Genomic DNA, 7,263 nt, shown 5'->3' on the forward strand with positions numbered 1-7,263 from the left:
TGTATAACTCAGCCTAGTGACCTTCACCTCACAACTGATCTTGGAAATATCAATCCCCCTAGCCTGATGGCATTGTGCTATGGCCCTCTTTTTAATTTTTTTTTTTTTTTTTACATTTAAAAAAATTTATGAGTACACACCAGGAGAGGGCATCAGATCCCATTCCAGATGGTTGTGAGCTACCATGTGGTTGCTAGGAATTGAACTCATGACCTCTTTTGAAGGGCATCCAGTGCTCTTAACCACTAAGCCATCTCTCCAGCCCCCCCCCGCCCACCTACAGCTTCCCCTTTTTACCGTGTTTGCTGTGGTGATCTGTTGTACTTGAAAATGTACAAAGGACTAGGAACAATTACATTGTAAGGACATTATTACATCAGAGAGTATTATAACCCCAGAGCAGGAGGAGAGCAAGATTCAGAGGAGGATGGAGAAAGACAGTAGAATGAAACTTAGAGATTAAAAGGGAACTTAGAAATTAAGAGTAATGCACAGAATGCAGAGAGAAGGGAAAAAGAAGACTCTGCCGAGAGAGCAGAAAGCAGGTGGGCTTCTCATTGTGGGTGGGAGCAAGGTTTTTTCTTAACAGCAAGGCAGATTGAGTCTTACTAAAGAAAGCTTACCCAGCTTTCTTTCTTACAGACTTGGGCATAATTCATTTAGCAATAAAAGTTTAGAAACATTTTTTTCCTCTTTATGCAACAAAGATTGGAGCTCATTTTTCATCCGGAATGAGTGAGTTCTTTCTGCACTGGTACTTGGTCTTTTGCTTTGTATGCACATGTAAGTATGGATGTGTGTGTGTGTGTGTGTGTGTGTGTGTGTGTGTGTGTGTGTGTGTGCGTGTGTGTAAGTAATCTAGTTATGAAATAAGTAAGTAGTTGGGTCCAACTGGTTTGCATGGAGGTGTATGAGTGTGTATGTGTAAATTTGTATGTGAAATTATGTGAGTTTATGCCTATTTGCTTGTGTAAAAGTTTTTCCTCCTGTGAGCTTGACTCTTGTTTTTATTTTCAATAAAAGTTTATTGCTCCAAACCTCCTTCCAGCCTGCCAAGTAAGAGGGGAGGCTTCTGGTCAAGAGAAACAAACCCCTAGCAATTAATCCTTTACTTAACCACCTGCTGTTAGCTACAGGTGTTAATCCCCTAAGCCAGCAGTTTTTAACTCTTGAAATGAACCAGAAAGTCATTGGAATGTTTTAGAAGTTATCAGCAAGCATTCAGTATAGTTAGAGAGCTGGAAGGCGAGAGACCATCAGTCTTTAAAGCTACCTCTAAGAATATCAGTCTTTCAAGCTACCAGTGAGACCATCAGTCTTTAAAGCTACTTGTATGGCCAACTCTGTGTCCAGCTCCAACCCATTCCAGGGCGGGCAGGATCCCCAGCACAGGAATGGCAGGTTTTGCCTGTGGTAGTTGTCAAAGTTTGAGAACACAGATGGAGAGGTTACAAAGTGGGTTATTTTTGCTGCTATCAAAGATGTATGAATCTGGTGTCTTTATGTCTACATATTTTATTGTCTGGCACTTTTAACCCATTTACCTCTGTTCCTCTCTTTCAATGATTTTACTGCACATAGCTGCATATGTTACCAATGCGTTCACTATACACATTTGATTCTGGGGGCTGCTGACAGACAGTTGTTTTTCAAACACAACATGTTGGCCACTAGGCCACTCTGACAGTTCTACTCATTGATGCTCTTTGATGTTTGATATGCAGGCATTAGTATTTGGGTCCCACAAATTCTAGTCTCAAATTTCTGGGTCTGTTTTTCTGCAATTTTCAGAGACAGTTTTTCCTGGATGGTGATAAAAAATATTTATTCTAGATGGGTCCATTATACATAAAGACACCAAAAAACTACAATTTCAAGGTGGAAGAAAGTCTGTGTTTAACTCTGCGTTTATTGATGAAAATGAAAGACTATATTTGATGTTTACTGGTTAGGTGATATAAGTGTGGGGGTCTCTGCAAATCCTAGGTCTGACAGAGTAACAATCCACAAGAGACAAAAAAAAAGAAATGTATTTCAATATTACTCTGTAAGTATTTCAGTGTTAGCCATGGATGTGCTGTGGGTTATCCCCAGTGTAAGTCTTGTGGCTCTTAGGGAAAAGGTGTCCCAGTGCAAGTGTTCCAGCTCTGAAGTGAAAGGTCTCCTGCAGTCAGAAGCCAAGATCTACCACAAAGCCCCATGGAACAACAAACCACACATAAGCGATTGACTGGGAAGAACACTGGAGGGAGGCTGCCGCTGCTCAGGTGAGAAGCAGAAGAGAACTGAGTGGGAGGCAGGCTCTGTATAGGGTTTCTCTGTGGGGTAGGATTTTCAGGAGTGGAAACATCTCAGGTTGGAAACTTGTAGTATTTTATGTTCTGACCTTGAGTGAGCTCGGGGACTCATGATTTTATTGAAACCTGGGAGTAAACTCTGAATTTTTACCCTCCAGACTCAGTAGCCAGTGTTTGGTCAGACTTCTAGATTCTGACCCCAGGGTGGTTTATTTAGGAATATTTAAGTACAGTAATATTTTGTGAAATACATTATTTTCCAATTATCTCAGTCCTCTACACAATAAAGATTAAAGTATGGCTACCTCAAAACTCTTTTTGCAAAGTACATGTGACTCTTTCATAAAGTTGGGTCCTAAAACCAAAGGTCTTAGAGGAGGCCACCATGTAGAGGTCACCAAGCTATAAAGTGCATGTGACATCTCCCCTGAGATTTAATTCTATTAACCAAGAAGCAGTGCACTAGGGAGGAAGGGTCTGGGATAAACCTAGTAGCCTGGGAGTTTCAGGTATGGCTTGGCATTACATCTACCACAGGTCACCAAGCTACTTATTATATCCATTCCCTCACTTCTGGTCAAAAAAGTGTACTTCTCTTCCACAGAAGAGAAAACCCTGTGGTTTTACATTCCTGGTTTTCTAGAGCTTATCCTTGACAAGAACTTTTTCCCTCTCCAGATAAAATATATTTTGTGGATGTTTCTACTTAGGGTGTTAGTGTTACGTTATTGTAAATGCAAAGAGTCAAAAGATGTTCTCCAGAACGTAAATTATGCTGTTTAGATATGTAAAGTGTGATTATATCACATGACTTCATAGCTATAAAAGGGGGAAGTGATGCTGGCATAATCTCAGCATTCAGAACACTGGGGGAGGTGTATTCTTTTTTTTGTTTTGTTTTGTTTTGTTTTGTTTCGAGACAGGGTTGTATTCTTTTTCATTTGAAGCCAGACTAGTCTACATTGAAGTGTCATTCCAAACCATGGACTCCAATTCCTTCTGGCCTGCATGCACACTGCACATGTTTTGAGGTGACTTCTCTTTATATGCAAGTGTATCTGTATCTTCTTATGTTGATTGCTATATTGGCAGAGAGCTAAATGCCAGCAGGATCTTGATATTGTCATTTCTATGTTCCATCAATAGCCTTACATTCATTAATACTTGCCTTTCCAAGCCTGCTCAGATACTTGAAGGCCAGGAAGTCCTTTATCTAGAGGCAGTCTAAACATATTTTGGTGATGTCTCACACTTGATAGCTTGTGAGGAAAAACCTGACATCCAGTACCTGGGACAAGAATTGGATGGTGGAATTCCTGGGGAGAGAGGGATGCAGGAAAGAGAAAGCAGATGTAGGAGATTTAATAGGGGACAGAGAAGAGAACAGATAGATTGGAACAGGAGCAGAGAGGGAAAGAGCTAGCTAGTCACATGGCAGGTCATAGGCTCGAATAGTCTTGTCTTTAGCAATGAAGACTTGCTGTCAGTTTGTGGAGAGCAAGCCCTTTGTCATGGGCCTGAATTGTTTGGGCATTTTTATGTCTTTGGCTCACAATTCTGTTGGATACAACCCAGTACATAAAGCTTCTTTTCTTGACAAGACAGGATCATCTTGAACTCTAGCTGCTTCACTGTGACTCAGAGAATTCATTAGAATCACCTTCATATACTTTTAAGATAGCACTTTTCAATTTTTATTTTTATTTTTTTACAAACATCTTACAAAGAGTAGACAGAATTCTGTGGAGTCTTGCTCCATGGTGTTTTTCTACGCATTGCAGAACCATAAGTGTGACAGTGCAATAGTATTCAAGTAGATCTTGCATTCCAATAGTCTGGCACTTTTGCTGGACCTCACAGCTTGAGGAAATTTAAGATTTAAACATGGTAACCTACTGTGTGCTTGACTTGAAATGCTTTTCAAAGAATAATGAAAAAATTGATTTTCCTTGAATATCTTACATTATCAACTTTTAAAACAAACTAATGCATAGCTGTAACTGTAAGATATGTAATTTTCCATGCCCCCTATCCAGAAAATGTATGTTTATCATTTGCTGAAAACACCAAATCCAGAAACTTAAAACAACCTTCTAAAATGAATATGCCTTTATGGATATTGGTTGATAAACAGTGATGTTGTTTTAAATGTTTGCTATCTTGATCACTTGGACCCAGTGACTTAATCCTTTGTAAAACTCTGTTAAAGATTTCTCTGTCCAGCGTCCTGTTCCTTCCCCAAGTGATGCTTTCTTTGCTGTTCCACAAAGACTGCAAAACTCTTTTTTTTTTTTTTTTTTTTTGGTTTTTCGAGACAGGGTTTCTCTGTTTAGTCCTGGCTGTCCCGGAACTCACTCTGTAGACCAGGCTGGCCTTGAACTCAGAAATCCGCCTGCCTCTGCCTCCCAAGTGCTGGTATTAAAGGTGTGTGCCACCACCGCCCGGCTGCAAAACTCTTAAGACCAGCCAGGAAGATACAGACAACAGACAGACACAGTACAGAGACAAACATATACACAGAGAGATAGAAGGCAGACACACAGGGAGAGAGATACACAGGACAGCCCTCATGCAGTCACAGATTCAAACTCATGTTATAGATAGAACATGGAAGGCACAGGGAACATGAAGTAGAGATTTCAAATTTGGACTCTTAGTGAAATGCCTCTGGGGGAAGGGCTTTCATTTCTTTAGCTCAGATGCATTATTAATTGCCAATGTGTTTAATCCATTCACACATGCAGATCCTACTAGCTGGTGATATAATTTTTTTGCATAAGAATAATATGGGAAAGAATAAAACTCAGCACAGTGGAAAACAAACAGCCCTGCATTCTGAACGGTGTCCCTGGGCTCAGAACCCTGTTTAAGGACAGAGCCCTTACTCTGGGTTTGTGTTTTTGATCTCTCACCACCATCCTGAGCTGGAGTCCCTTTTAACCTCTCACAATCATGACAAAACTTTCTGAACCTCAGACCTCACCAGAGAGACCTGGTCCTCAGTATAATTATGAGAAGACTTGATTTCTTAGGTAGAATTTCTAAGGAGACTTGGCTAATTCTAAAGCCTCTTTTCCCCAGTCTATGCAGATAGGCATGGCTGTACACAGAGAATCATAGAGAACAATCAGGAGACCACCAAGAACAAATGGCTAAACAGTATAGCTCCCCCTTCTTTTTTTGAGAAATATCTAGTCAGTTTTCCAGAGGGATTGGTCTATTTTTACTCACCCCCTACAAGGACTAAATAATATTGTGCCTTTCCTAAGTCACCAGTTTCTTTGACTAAGGCATCCAGCTCCTCTAACTTGTGTCCAAGCCTGATATTCCGTCTCCTGAAGGATCTTTTGAGTTATTTTTTTTTTTTTATTCCGCTTACTACATTTTCATTTCAGCTTTTTGGGGAGTGTTTCTAACTACTTACTGAACTCAATTTTCAAATCCTATGGTGTCCTCGTTTCCTTCAGGCGTCTGCTATTTTTTTTCCTGAGGGGGACTTTGAGATTTTATTTATTTTTTATTGGATATTTTATTTATTTACATTTCAAATGTTATCCCTTTTCCCGCTTTCCCCTCCACAAACCCTCTATCCCATGCACCCTCCTATGTCTACTTTCTATGAGGGTTCTCCTCCACCCACCCACTCCCACTTCACCGCCCTGGCATTCCCCCTACACTGGGGTATCAAGTCTTCACAGAACCAAGGGTCCTCTTCTCCCATTGATGCCAGATAAGGCCATCCTCTGCTACATATGCAGCTGGAGCCAGGGGTCCGTCCATGTGTACTTTTTGGTTGGTGGTTTAGACCCTGGGAGTTCTGTGGTGCCTGGTTGGTTGATATTGTTGTTTTTCCTATGGGGTTACAAACCCTTTCAGTTCCTTCAGTCCTTTCTCTAACTTCTGCATTGGGGAACTCGTGTTCAGTCCAATGGTCGGCTGCGAGCATCCACCTCTGTATTTGTAAGGCTGTGGCAGAGCCTCTCAGGAGACAGCTATATCAGGCTTCTGTCAGCATGCACTTCTTGGCATCTGCAATAGTGTCTGGGTTTGGTGTTGGTATATAGGATGGGTCCTCAGGTGGGGCAGTCTGCATGGCCTTTCCTTCAGTCTCTCCTTCAAACTTTGTCCCTGTATTTCCTCCTGTGAGTATTTTGTTCCCACTTCTAAGAAGAACTGAAGGACCCACACTTTGGTCTCCCTTCTTCTTGAGCTTCATATGTTCTGTGAATTGTATCATAGGTATTCCAAGCTTTTGGGCTAATATCCACTTATCAGTGAGTGCTGGGTTGTGACTGGGTTACATCACTCAGGATGATATTTTCTAGTTCCATCCATTTGCCTAAGAATTTTATGAAAGCATTGTTTTTAAATAGCTGAGTAATACTCCATTGTGTAAACGTACATTTTCTGTATTCATTCCTCTGTTGAAGGACATCTGAGTTCTTTTCAGCTTCTGGCATTTTTTTTGTTTATGGGGCTAGACTGGCAATGTTAGAAGTTAGCCTGGATCACTTGTATCTGAAGGGTTCAGAACCCAGGTGCAGTGTCCTACTACATTGAGTCCTGGTCTAGACTGGTAGTAAGCTTGTTGGGAAGCTGTGTAGAGTAGGTCCTGGGCATCCTGACAGCTGCAGTTGTGTGGAAGGCAGCCTGCAACAGAGTTGGGGGAGTGGTTCTTGATGGGGAGTGCGGGCATTCTGCCTGGTCAGATTTTAGGATGACTCATTTTCATGCTTATAAGCCCTCATGTACATAATTATATGAAAATACCTTCCATAACCAGTGTCTCACTGCCAAATTTCTCAATGTATCTTTGTCACTCCACTTATGTGCAATTATCTTTCCTGATTGAGCTGATGCTCATCCTGATGACATTCTAAGAAAGTATCCTTCATGCTCCATGAATTCTGTCTCACTTTTCTATTGACTTATGTTGCCACAGTATCTTATTAAGAAATAAAGGGCA

The sequence above is a fragment of the Arvicanthis niloticus genome, chromosome 5, assembly GCF_011762505.2.
Source record: "Arvicanthis niloticus isolate mArvNil1 chromosome 5, mArvNil1.pat.X, whole genome shotgun sequence".
Lineage (NCBI taxonomy): Eukaryota > Metazoa > Chordata > Mammalia > Rodentia > Muridae > Arvicanthis > Arvicanthis niloticus.